This window comes from Lathyrus oleraceus, chromosome 7 (assembly GCF_024323335.1).
Source record: "Lathyrus oleraceus cultivar Zhongwan6 chromosome 7, CAAS_Psat_ZW6_1.0, whole genome shotgun sequence".
Taxonomy (NCBI): domain Eukaryota; kingdom Viridiplantae; phylum Streptophyta; class Magnoliopsida; order Fabales; family Fabaceae; genus Lathyrus; species Lathyrus oleraceus.
Genome location: NC_066585.1, coordinates 539,052,863 through 539,067,426, shown reverse-complemented (window position 1 = coordinate 539,067,426; position 14,564 = coordinate 539,052,863).

The following is a 14,564-nucleotide window of genomic DNA, read 5'->3' as shown; positions in this document are numbered from 1 at the left end:
AAATTGGGAATATGTCTCTCTGAGACCTTATAGCAACCACTGATGTTTGGGATGTATTGTTTGATATCTCTGCCTATTAAACAATTGGTACTATGCTCTGATTGGTCAACAGATCATAGCTATGCTACTTGCAACAAGTGTGGCTACAAGAGGGTAAGGAGACACCCTACCGTGAGAAGGCCAATGTACCTGCAGGAGTTCAAGGATGCTGTTCATGCAGGAGTGGTTCTGGATGTCAGAAACAAAATCATGGCATCTGATATGGTGGTACCTACTGTAAAGCAAAAGTGGGTGATTACTTGATCAAAGTTGTGAAGCAAGATCAAGTGGATGCTAACTTGGTTGAAACTGTGAAGTAAAACCAAGTCTGTAACTCTGTCATTATTCTCTGGTTATGTTGTTGGCTTTGGCAACATTTTTGACAAAAAGGGGGAGTAATAACCCCTGACAAACAGAGTGGGTCTCTACAACAGACTCTCATGACAGATTCCCTCCCCTGTAGCTACTGTGTGTTGAATCTTAGATTTTAGATTTAACTTCTGTATGTGTGCTGCTTTGTGAAGTTGTTATTTAACTTCCATGTGTGTGAGTGTGCTGCCACTCTGAGTGTATTAGCTAGTATTATTTCCTGCTAGGTGTGTGATTCCGCTGCTATGAACTTTGTTATGGGGATCAAAGTGTTTTAGCCAAAAATTTGCCAAAGGGGGAGTTTGTAGGTGTTTAATTGGCTGCATTATATGGTAAAACACTAGCTGGTTACAAATGTCTTGACTGATGTCATGACATGGTATGTATGTGTGACTACATTGTAGGTTAGAATATCTAACTGTACTCTGATGTCTTGACTGATGTCATGACACACTTGAGTAGTCACTGCAGGATTAGCTAACACAGGATTTATTGAATGTCAAACTGGATGCTGTGACATTCATACCTGTCAACAGATACTAAGGAATAGAACAGCTGGTGTTCTGTTAGAACTTAGTATTTATTTCCAGTCTGGTTATCAAGGGAAGACCAGACCTGGCATAAGGCCTACTGACTGAATGCCAAATTGGATGTTATGACATTCATCATTGACAGCAGCTACTGAACATTAGACAGAGTGGTGTTCTGCTATACTTCAGCATGTAACTTAGTTTGTTCTTCAAGAGAATAACAGAACTAACTTAAGGCCAAATGTGTAAATGTTAAGTTGGACACTTTAACATTTATTAATGTAAGCTGTTACTGTAGTATGGTCATTTTGATCATGTACAGGTCAGCAAAACTGTACAGTCTGTTTTCTGGAAAAACAGACTCAGCATATGGACCTTGATGTCAAGCTGAATGTCGTGACATTCATTCCTGACAGCATATGCTATATTGTAGGTTGTTCAGTTTTCTGTTTCAGCTTTTCTTGGGCTATTCTTCAGGAAGTCAACAGCTTAGAGAAAAACCAGGAAACCAACAACCAAGTTACAGTTAATGAACCTAACAAATAGCCTATTTGTTAGTAACCTAAATGTTGAATTTATGGGAACTCGTGTGACCTTAAATTCAGGAGAATACAGGTGCAAAAGCCCAGGTACTGCAATATAAAAAGGAAGGCGTTCCTTCATTCAGTTTCGGGGATTTTGAGGCGTGAAGATTTTGTGTGTCCATCATACTTCACTGTTGTATTTTTGTGAGTCTTGTATTAGACATATCTTGTAAGCCAAGCCATTATCACATTGATGATTGTTTTGGTATAGGGTGTTCATTGAGTTGTAAGTGTTGTGTCACTCAAAGCTTTTAAGCGTGAGTGCTGTGTATCTTGATTAAAGCTGTGAAGCACAATCAAGAGTTGTTTGAAGTGTGACTTCAAATTGTCTTTAATATTGGTTAAAGATAGTAATCACTGAGGTGATTGAGGGGGAGTGAGTAGGAACTCTGATCTTAGTGTTAGATTGAAATTGCATTGGGTAGGGATTAAGTGATAAGTTGTAAACGGGTGAGTTTAGCTTTGAATTGATACTACTAATAGTGGATTTCCTCCCTGGCTTGGTAGCCCCCAGATGTAGGTCATGTTGGACTGAACTGGGTAAACAATTACTAGTGTTATTTACTGCACTTACGTTTAAGTTCTGCATAATTCCTGTCTGTGCAGAATTGGATGTCATAACAACCCGTGTGACATCTAAAGTCTGATAACTAGAATTTTAAAGTGTATCGATAATATCGCAGTAATAAAAAGATTGAATCCACATGGTCTGCCTTCAAGCAAGCCAAGATATGTGCAATGTATAAAAACTAGTAGGGGGTTCGAGTTTTAGTGTGAAAAGTAAATAAGAGAGTAAATAGAATCTTAAAAGCAGTCATGTTGTGTTATAGAATCTTTTATTCCTCTATTGTTGATGTTTGATGCATTGTATGAATGATCATATGACTATAATTCCACAGCGAATTAACAAAACCGTTATAGCCGATCCCTTATGAAATAGATCACTAACCACTATTCGAAGCTTTTTATCCATAGTCCGCCAACGTAAGTAGAGTTAGGAGATGTAAATAACGTTAATTCCCTATGCCACTACTTAGTGTATCCTATTCCTAATCAACCAGCATAGGTACAATAATTTCCCCAGGTCTAACACATAGACTAATGATCAATACTTCTTGTGTGCCAAAGATTAGATTAAAAGAGTATCTCACATAAAAAGTATTAAGAACAATAAGCAATTGAATGACATTATAGATCAAAATGATATATTAAAATTTTAAAAATTGACTATTAAAACTCTTTTGTCAAATATTCCGGTAAACTAATTTAGGGATTAAAAAGTTTTCATTAAATTTTTTTATTAATAAATAAAAAGGATAGAATTAGAATATTTTGATAAATATTAAAGTATAGGAACAATAGTACAATAGTAGGGGTATAAAGTATAATTTTCCCTTTTTCATTTTTGTCTTTTTTCTTTTCTTTTTGTGTTGATACTGTTTGGGGAGGTTTATTTTGGAGGAGAAAGGGTGAGATTTTCTCATGTCAACAATATTTGGTTTTATTTTTTTGGCATGTCTGTAATTGGTTTGCGATGCAGCTTTGACTTTATGTTTAGAATATTTGGTGTTTGTTGCTGATTATTGAAATTTTATCTTTATGAAATTTAAGAAGTTGCATTAATTATTAATCTTCATATGATTTTATTTTATTCTCGAATGTGAATTTTTATATTTTATCGATATTGTGTGTTCCTTAAACTTGCAGAAATCAAATCAAATTTTGAGTAGCCTTTGCTTTTATATATATATATATATATATATATATATATATATATATATATATATATACACTGTCAGTGTAAAAAGTTTTACACTATCGGTTCATCACCATCACCCGTTTGTATTACTTTATAGATTTTTATAATAAAAGTCAAACTTCTTTTAATATCCAACGTCTATAATTAACTGACAGTGTAAAACCCTTTTACACTGACAGTGTATTTCAATTAAAAATACAATAAAAATAGATGTTTGTCTATACACGTTACAAATTTTAAAAAAATAGATGTTTGTTTAAAAAATTGTTAATTAAATATAAATTTGTGTTGGTATCTATACATTTATTTATATTTATATATAATAATTTGTGTATATCGCATATATAAATAAATAAATAATAATGCACAAATATTTATTACAATTATTTGTATTAAGAATTTAATTGATATACTCTGATAGTGTAAAGATTTTTTACACTGTCAGTTAATCAAACCATTGATTTATTTAGAATGTTTGATTTTTATTTTAACCACTTAAAAAATAATACAAACGGATGAGTGTCATGTATTTATCTCAGTGTAAATTTTTTTACACATAACAATTAATCTCACAAAAAAATATTTAAGTAGGTTTTATCTCAATAGGAAATCAAAAATATTTAAGGAATTCTAATCTTCTCCTCTACGGACGGACAATTCTTTTCTACAAGCGATTTTCATGGCTCCTTCTCTACCGCTACTCAATTTTACTTCAAAACAAAAGGTATGTACCGAATCATTTATATATATTTTTGTTCTCTTTTATTATTATGAAATCGAGTAACTTTAACCATCTGATTTGGCTGAAATAGATTGGTTTAGTAAATCAGTAAGATGCCACTTTGATAAATATGATTAATATTATGAAATAGAGGGATTGTTTTTTTATTTTCATAATCTGACTAATTGAATTATATATACCTTAACTTACTTTTATGTATTAATAGGGTAAACATATGATATGATATTTAAATTTGGATTATGATGGATATGTTCTCTAAAAAGATCGTTGGTTTATGTGTGAAGCATGTAATGCATCCTAATTGGTGGTTTTCACACCGGATATTTTTCCAAAAAGGTCGAATGCGTTCGTGTTCCATTCTGAGTTTGGAGGGATTCTTGGGTGGACGTCGTCTCCTACAGGTAAATGTAGCATGACACTCAACTGGTCCTGAGATAGTGAGTACTCAGTGTTGAACATACGGAATTTTGCGACACCGGTTAAGTACTCGTCCTCACCGGTTGGAGTGGAGTAACAATAAGATCTTAAAAACTCCAAGGTGAGTGATGGGTATGTTGGATGATTTTGTGTGCAAAGAAAAGTTAAATCTGATAGCCTAAGTAGCCAGTGCACACCTTGAAGTAATCCTAATTCTTGTAAGCAATTGAAATCTGGGTACCTGGTAGATATGACACCGCGTTGTTGGAACCGAACGAACTGCTCCCGTTGATAGTTACTATCTTCAGATCGGAAAATAATATTTCCGAATTGCACTTCTTGATGTTGGTTCTCCGCCATATTGATAGGTAGGTAGAAAGAAGGAAAAAGAGGATGAAATATATTTGTATAGAATGGTTTGTTGGAATGATGTGGTGTAGGAAGAAATGTATTGTAGGTATTTATAGGAAGAGTTTTGAAATTGAGAAGAGGAGTGGTTGAGAAGAAAATTAATGGGGATGAATGTGGGTGGAATGGAGTAAAGAGGTGAGTTGAATGGGGAGATGAAGGGAGTAACGGTCATGACCATAACGGTCAACAACATTTACGAGGAAGCACGCTGTCACGCTCGTCACATAATGTGTTACGGGCGTCATGGGCTGCGTGGCGACCGTGACAGCATGTGTGACGATCGTTACACTTCTGAGTTTTGCAACGGTCGTGACAGCATGGAGGCAGCATGCATTGGCTAAAATATGTGACAAGTTTTGTTTTATTATTATTTCATTTTATTTTTGAGTTGCTATGAATGCTACTTTACTACACCATAGAATATATATTTTTCTCTAATAAGCCATGTAAGTAGTAGCATACAGTAAATATCATTATTGGTAATTTTAGATAGTGCATAAATCAAAATAAAATTTAATTTAACCAATAATGCCAGTAACTTCATAAAAATAAACATAATGTAATATTTGAAGATAAAATAAAACATGCGAAAAGTAAATACTAAGATAAAAATAATGTCAAACGAAACTATAAATTTCCTAAGACTAAAACTAGTTAACTGCAATTCTTCTAGCCACTTGTAGAATCCCTCGCCGGAGGAGCAAAGATGGTGATATAGATATGAAGTTGGTGATGATGATGATGAAGATGAGATGATGGTGGTGATGATGAGTTTATGAACTTTCCTCTTCTTCTTCCATGAGCCTTCTTCTTCTTCTCTTCTTTCTTTCCCTTTCTCTTCTCCCACTTTCTGATAACTCTCTCTCTCTTCCTTCCTTCTTTTCTTTCTTCTTATCCACCACACACACACACACACACACACACACACATATATATATATATATATATATATATATATATATATATATATATATATATATATATATATATATATATATATATATTATAATACTAGGTAGTGATATAAAATATCTCAATTGATATTTTATCTCCCAGTACCAATTGACCAATTATTAATGTTACCAAAAATGTCCTCTCTTGTACTTATTAATATTGATATGTCTCTTTTATTAATAATTAATCTCTTCAGAGTTCACTGGTTACTCTATTGGTCCCAACTGACAACACTTAGAGCCCTTAGGAGCCCTAATTGTGTCAATTGACAAAAGATAGAGTACATAGAAATTCAATTGGTCTCAACTGAAAACTAATTGAGCATTTAAGGGAATATGAGATATTACACCATTTATATAAAATATGAATCATTAGTTTATAGTCCTTTAACTTTGTTACTTAGTGATGAAGAAACCTAAAATTTGGTGATGGAGAAGAAAATTATTGAATTTATTTACATATAAATATCATAATACAATGTGAATATGCCGAATACAAATAATATTGATCTTGATTATGTAATTTCACTTGTTACCCATTTATATATAATATGAATCATTCATTTATAAGTTTTTTAACTTTGTTGCTTACTGATGAAGAAACCTAAAATTTGATGATGGAGAAGAAAAATATTGAATTTTTTTACATATAGTATACCATAATACAATGTAAAAATTCCAAATACAAATAAAATTGAGCTTTATTACATAATTTAACTTATAAACCATTTATATAATATGAATCATATAGTCCTTTAACGTTGTTACTTAGTGATGAGGAAACCCAAAATTTGGTGATGGAGAAGAAAATTATTGAATTTATTTACATATAATATACCGTAATACAATGTGAATATGCCGAATACAAATAATATTGATCTTGATTATGTAATTTCACTTGTTACCTATTATATATAATATTCATCATTCATTTATAGTTTTTTTCACTTTGTTGCTTAGTGATGAAGAAACCTAAAATTTGGTGATGGAGAAGAAAATATTAATTTTTTTACATATAATATACCATAATACAGTGTGAATATGACAAATACATATAAAATTGAGTTTTATTACGTAATTTCACTTATAAAAAATTTATATATAATATGAATCATTAATTGATAGTCCTTTAACGTTGTTACTTAGTGATGAAGAAATAAAAAATTTGGTGATGGAGAAGAAAATTATTGAATTTATTTACATATAATATACCATAATACAATGTGAATATGCCAAATACAAATAATATTGATCTTGATTATGTAATTTCACTTGTTACCCATTTATATATAATATGAATCATTCACTTATAATATTGAAGAAACCTAAAATTTGGTGATGGAGAAGAAAAATATTTTTTTTTTACAAATAATATACCATAATACAATGTGAATATGACGAATACAAATAATATTGAGCTTTAATACGTAATTTCACTTATTAACCATTTATATATAATATGAATCATTAATTTATAGTCCTTTAACTTTGTTACTTAGTGATGAAGAAACCTAAAATTTGGTGATGGAGAAGAAATTTATTGAATTTATTTACATAAAAAATATACCATAATACAATGTGAATATGCCGAATACAATAAATATTATTCCTGATTATGTAATTTCACTTGTTACCCATTTATATATAATATGAATATTTCATTTATAGTTTTTTTAACTTTGTTGCTTAGTGATGAAGAAACCTAAAATTTGGTGATGAAGAAGATAAATATTGATTTTTTTTACATATAATATACCATAATATAATGTGAAAATGCCGAATACAAATAAAATTGAGCTTGATTACGTAATATCACTTATAAACCATTTATATATAATATGAGTCATTAATTTATAGTCCTTTAACGTTGTTACTTAGTGATGAAGAAACCTAAAATTTGGTGATGGAGAAAATTATTATATTTATTTACATGTAATATTACATAATACAATGTGAATATGCCGAATACAAATAATATTGATCTTGATTATGTAATTTCACTTGTTACCCATTTATATATAATATGAATCATTCATTTATAGTTTTTTCACTTTGTTTCTTAGTGATGAAGAAACCTAAAATTTGGTGATGGAGAAGAAAAATATTAACTTTTTTGATATATAATATACCATAATACAATGTGAATATGACGAATACAAATATTTTTGAGCTTTAATATGTAATTCAACTTATTAACCATTTATATATAATATGAATAATTAATTTATAGTCCTTTAACTTTTTAGTGATGAAGAAGCCTAAAATTTGGTGATGGGGAAGAAAATTATTGAATTTTGTTTACATAAAATATACCATAATACAATGTGAATATGCCGAATACAATAAATATTGATCTTGATTATGTAATTTCACTTGTTACCCATTTATATATAATATGAATCATTTATTTATAGTTTTTTTAACTTTGTTGCATAGTGATGAAGAAACCTAAAATTTGGTGATGGAGAAGACAAATATTGAATTTTTTACACATAATATACCATAATACAATGTAAAAATGCCAAATACAATTAAAATTGAGCTTTATTACGTAATTTCACTTATAAAGCATTTATATATAATATGAATAATTAATTTATAGTCCTTTAACTTTGCTACTTAGTGATGAAGAAGCCTAAAATTTGGTGATGGAGAAGAAAATTATTGAATTTATTTACATATAATATACCATAATATAATGTGAATATGCCGAATACAAATAATATTGATCTTGATTATGTAATTTCACTTGATACCCATTTATATATAATATTAATCATTCATTTATAGTTTTTTCACTTTGTTGCTTAGTGATGAAGAAACCTAAAATTTGGTGATGGAGAAGAAAATATTTTTTTTTTACATATAATATAGCATAATACAATGTGAATATGACAAATACAAATAAAATTGAGGTCTATTACGTAATTTCACTTAGAACCATTTATATATAATATGAATCTTTAATTTATAGTCCTTTAACTTTGTTACTTAGTGATGAAGAAACCTAAAATTTAGTGATGGAGAAGAAAATTTTGAATTTATTTACATATGATATACCATAATACAATGTGAATATGCCGAATACAAGTAATATTGATGTAACAACCCGTATAATATATATCTAGAATAATATCATACAAGTGTTAAACTTTAGTACAGTCACAACATAAGTGCCTAATGGCATCATTATATACACCTGTCTGAACTAAAAACATCACTGGAACATGTTATACAATAATGCCTAAAAATAAAAAATCTAAGAACTATGTACAATATCTTCATTGTACACAACTCCACAACGGAAGATCACGATAAACAACATCCCTTGAAACATCCGTAGACAGCTTCTCTTGAATTCAACCTGCAAGGAATACTTGAAAAATAACAACAATAATGGGATGAGATAATAATCTCAGTGAGTTCTCCTATCATATGGGTCCACTCGGCTCTACAGGGTTTCCTAATCGAATCCTAACTCGAGTCTTCATCTCTCGTTACTTATGTTTCATGCACACAAGATAACTAAGACTCAAGTATCTAAGGGAATTTCACAATGTATGGAAACATGTCATTGAGTGCATCCACTCAACGAATCACTATTCGGATGCACGAAACATCAATCCCAAACGGACTTACGTCTAAGCCAGGCCTGGTTCATGTATGCTCGTATGATTCGACTTTCGTAGTGGATATCGGGTCCTCTATGAGTTCCAAACTCATTTCAAGCGACCGTCACCCGTATGGGACTCTAACCCACTTAGGGTATCTTTCACTGTATGGGACCCTAACCCACTTAGGTGTCCACCTTTCCCCCATGCCCGTCGTGGTTGGGGCTCAAACCCAATTGAGGCACAAATCATTGGTGCCACATCCCCACTTACCGCTTTACCTAAGCCTTTGAAGTGGTATGCGCACCATCAAAACTAATTCCGAATACGTGATTAATTCTCAATTGCGAATAGGACTTTTGGAGCAATGCTCCTCACCAAAAATAGGACTTTGGGAATAAAAGTTCCTCACCAAAAGATCAAACAAATCTCATGATATCATATCAATTCTCATGGCATCATAACATAATCCATTCTCATACATAAATCACACATGTTCCATACAAAGCATATCGATTCATTACCAAGTGAATACTTGTCCACGATACACACCTAGGTACCGTTGCGTCCAAGCATCACCGTATATTCATTTCCATAACCTAGATTATCTTTCTAAGTTATTAATCAAGTTATTCTCCTAGGCTTCCTCACTCATCTTTGTAAGGTTTTTAATTATGTTATTTTACAATCAAACATAACAACAATGTTTAACATTCATCATAATATAATCCATAGAATTTGTAAGGCACATAATATACTATAACATGGTATAATAATGATAGTCTTTTACGTTAGCTTTCTAACTCATCCGTCCGCGTCCAAAACGGAGTTATAACACTCAATTAATTAATCAATCAATCCTAATTAAGATTTAGATTAACATTTATTCATTGCATAAGTATTTATCAACAAAATCCTTGTGCAGTAGCATAGAATATATCATTCAAATAAATTGAGCAACAATTATTCTTTATTATAAATGAAAAACCAAACTTGTCCAAACAAGAAACAAAAATAATATTCCTGCTAATTGCAGGTACATAATAGCAGTTCTCTAGCTGAATTATTAAACCACTAGGTAAAGTCAATATATAAGTTCCTACGGCTAAAGCAGCAACCTTTGCTCCATTGCCAACTCATAGGTCAACTTCACCTTTTTCCAAATCTCTACTTTTTTTTAGCCCTTGCACATTGGTACAAATGTGAGAACCGCATCCAGTATCTAATACCCATGATGCAGGAGTAGATAAATTAATTTCAATAACAAAAATACCTGAAGTTGAAGTCTCTACTCCATTCTTCTTATCTTCCAGGTACTTTGGGCAGTTTCTCTTCCAGTGTCCGGTCTTACCGCAATGGAAGCAGGTGCCTTCCTTTGCTATGCCTCCACTAGGCTTCAAAGCCACAACAATGGGTTTGGGTTTGGCAACTTCCTTGCCTTTCCCTTTATCACCCTGCTTGGTGGGTCTTTTGTTTTGTCTCTTTCCATTTCCGATCATCAGAATGGACTTCCCTTTTGACTTCAGATTCTGCTCAGCAATTCTTAACATGGCTAGCAGTTCAGGAAGAGATTTGTCCATATCATTCATATTGAAATTTAGGATAAATTGACTGAATCTATCTAGCAACGATTGCAAGATCAAATCAGTCGCAAGTTCTTTTCCGAGGGGAAAACCCAACCTCTTAAGGTTTTCCACATACCTAATCATCTTGAGCACATGGGGACCTACAGAGGCTCCCTCAGCTAACTTGCCTTGAAAAAGGGCTTTTGAAACTTCAAACCTTTCATGCTTTTCTTGCTCTTAATAGAGCATCTTCAGGTGTTCGATCATATCGAACGCTGCCATGTTCTCATGTTGCTTTTGCAACTCTGAGTTCATGGTAGCTAGCATGAGACAAGCAGTTTCATTGGCATCATCGACATGCTTCTTATAAGCATCTCTTTATGCCTTAGGTGCAGAAATAGGAGGTTCCTCTTCAGGAACAGGTTTCTCCAAGACATACAGCTTTCTATCATGTTTGAGGACAATCCTCAGATTTCGGTGCCAATCCAGAAAATTTGTCCTAGACAATTTTTCCTTGTCAAGGATTGATCGCAAAATGTTGTTAAAGGTGTTTGTTGTCATGGTAATCTACATGAAAATAATGAAAATATAAGTATCAATAAAACTAGGTTATTTATGTAGGCGGATTACACAAAACTAGGTTATTTATGTAGGAACTCCTTCCAATTGTATCTAATAAAACTCTCGAATATTTTAGTTGGGTGAATAACTCCTTATTCCAATCCATCACATGGATCATTTCCAACTCTTGCTTCTAAACATATATAATCTTATTATAATTTGTTTAGTTATGTTTGACCCATTGTTTTAGCAATTGGATATTAAAATTATCCCATCGCACCTTACTAATATAGAACATGCACCTCGCGTAGGAGAAACCTACATTATCCGATACTAGTCTTGATGAGTGCTAAAACTTGGAAAGCATAAACTTAATATTTAATTTGAGGGAATTTGCAATTATTCTGATCTCACCGGCTTATTTATCATATAAATCGTCTCTCACATGCATCAACATACATAATGAAACAATTATGGCCCCTAGCGCAATTATTCTCCCAAGCCAATGAGAGAAGCTAAGCTAAGCTAATAACGATCTAAGCTTCTCCAAGCAAGATCTTCAAGATTGTCCTCCTTTGATATTGAATTCTTCTCTTTCTTCATAACATTACATTACATAAAAGAAACTCGTTTTACATACGAGGGAGTGAGATGAGAAAAGAAGTTACATTAAGAGATTAAAAGAGAGGCACGACACGCAGGTCATATTTTAAAAACCCAAAACAAAATAAAGGAAAACTAAGGCCATAACCGATCACCATAAGACAATAATAATAAACACATTATTATTATTAATTTTAATTCTTTTAATTAAGTAAAACCAAATTAAATTTCGGCGACCGATCACACTACGCAGAGTTAGCCGGGGTCCGCTGCCTGGTCAGCGGGACGGGGATTTCCGCTGCCCGGTCAGCGGACGGTGGTTCCGCTGACCGATCAGCGGATGGGGGTCAAGGGGGAAGCGCCCCCTTGTGGGGTTGTAGGGGCAGCACCCCTGGACGAAATTTTTAATGAACAATTCATTTGAAATCGACGTCGTTTTTCGCATCAACACTTGATACTTTAAAGCACAACTCTTGCGCAGTCACAACCCTAATCGCATAACTCTTTGACAACACAACCCTTGTGCCGTCATTAACCCTAATGCACCAATTTCAGACCGCCAAGCACACCTCGGTTGTTGATTCAGTATGATTAATCAACACATCATTGCTTCACCATACTAATGTCGGATCAAGAAGCAAACGACCATTGATCGCTCAAAGGAAAACAACCATTAAGTGTTTGAATGAACGAAACAGAAACAGTATATCATATATACTGTATTTTGCATCAGGATTACTTATATCATATATATAACTTGATCGATCTCAATTGCATAACCTATGGACGATCGATGTATCACTGCTTCACCATACTATTGTCGGATTCCGAAGCATAGTCAACATCAATCATCCAAATCGTACACACATGATGCCAAATTTAATTACTCGTTTATTCTTTGATTCATTCTGTCTTTTAATCGTATTAATACAGAAAATATAGAAAATAAACAACTATCAGATGCATGGTTTCGTAAGTGGCTCTGATACCACTGAAGGAAAAGTGCGATCCAAAACGCAGCGAAATTTAAAATTTCTCCTTTAGTGATCCTTACGAATGGGCATGATTAGTGATAGAATCGTTACCTCTTGTGGCGATTGTAACCTTTTATGCAGATCTACAAAGCGATCACGAACGTTGAACGATGACAACGCCTCTACTCAATCCACACGAACGGATTCCTTCAATCTCAGTGCTAGCTGCTACGAATGAAGGCTTTGAGAGAGAGAGAGAGAGAGAGAGAGAGAGAGAGAGAGAAACAAAATTATAACTACACAAATGCTTCTACACAAGGATTCTATTTATAGAACCACTTGTGTGGGCTGCAAGTTAAAAAACCCACTCAAGTGTATGTGGCCCATATCTTATAATATGCCAAAATCACTTAAGCGCGTGGTACCTTACCATATTTTGTATTCTACTTAAGTACACCGTACATTACGGTATTCCTTAGTTACTCTATCTCTCATCAATCCGTCCTTTTGTGTGTGACCCTGTAGGTTTTCGTGGCATTGGCAATTATATTAAATCACGTATTTAACATAATAAACAGTGAGCGGTATCTAACAACACATCACTGCTATCCAAGACATGAAAATGTCATGTGATCTGACAAATACTTTTGTGATAATACTTATGTGTACAATTACCCTTTTGCCCTTATGTTTATATTGAACACAAGGCATAGACCGTGTCATCCTTGTCCAGTTTAATATTGGGCCCATAAACATTTATCCTGTTACATAGGATGGGCAAATTCCATCTAGGTCACTCATGTCCCTTAGCATGCTTCGTGGAGTACCCATCAATTGTCTTTATGGTCATCCAGTTACAGACAATGTTTGATCAGCAATAAGGCACTCGACTCTACATCTAGGGTCCATAGTGGTTTTAGGTCGAAGGGTGGTATACACCATTATCACCATGAGAATAACTTATGACACTTTTCATAACATTCTATATAGTATTCTCATAGCGGGTCAATCCAGTATAAATATTACTCTTAATATTCATACCTATGTTTAAGACTTGATAACTCCTTATCGATGATCCATGAGATGTGATCATCAGTCTATATACATAATAATCTTAATTCTTTAATGTTATCCCACTTCACAATAAAGCTCGACTATGGATACTGTTGATTCTAAGTGTTGGCAGCAATTTTGGAAAAACAAAGAGTGTTCACAAGATGTTATGTGTGATGTCTTAACATGAGATATCCTATGTACCTGCTGGAGTTCAAGAACATGTGCATGCAGGATTGTTTCAGAATGCCACATACAATGACAAGGCTTCTGATATTGGATGTACCTGCTGGAGCTTAAATGAAAGACATGTTCATGCAGGATTGTTTCAGATGACATACACAAGGTCATGACATCTGATATGGTTGTCCCTGCTAAAAGCTATAAAAGGAA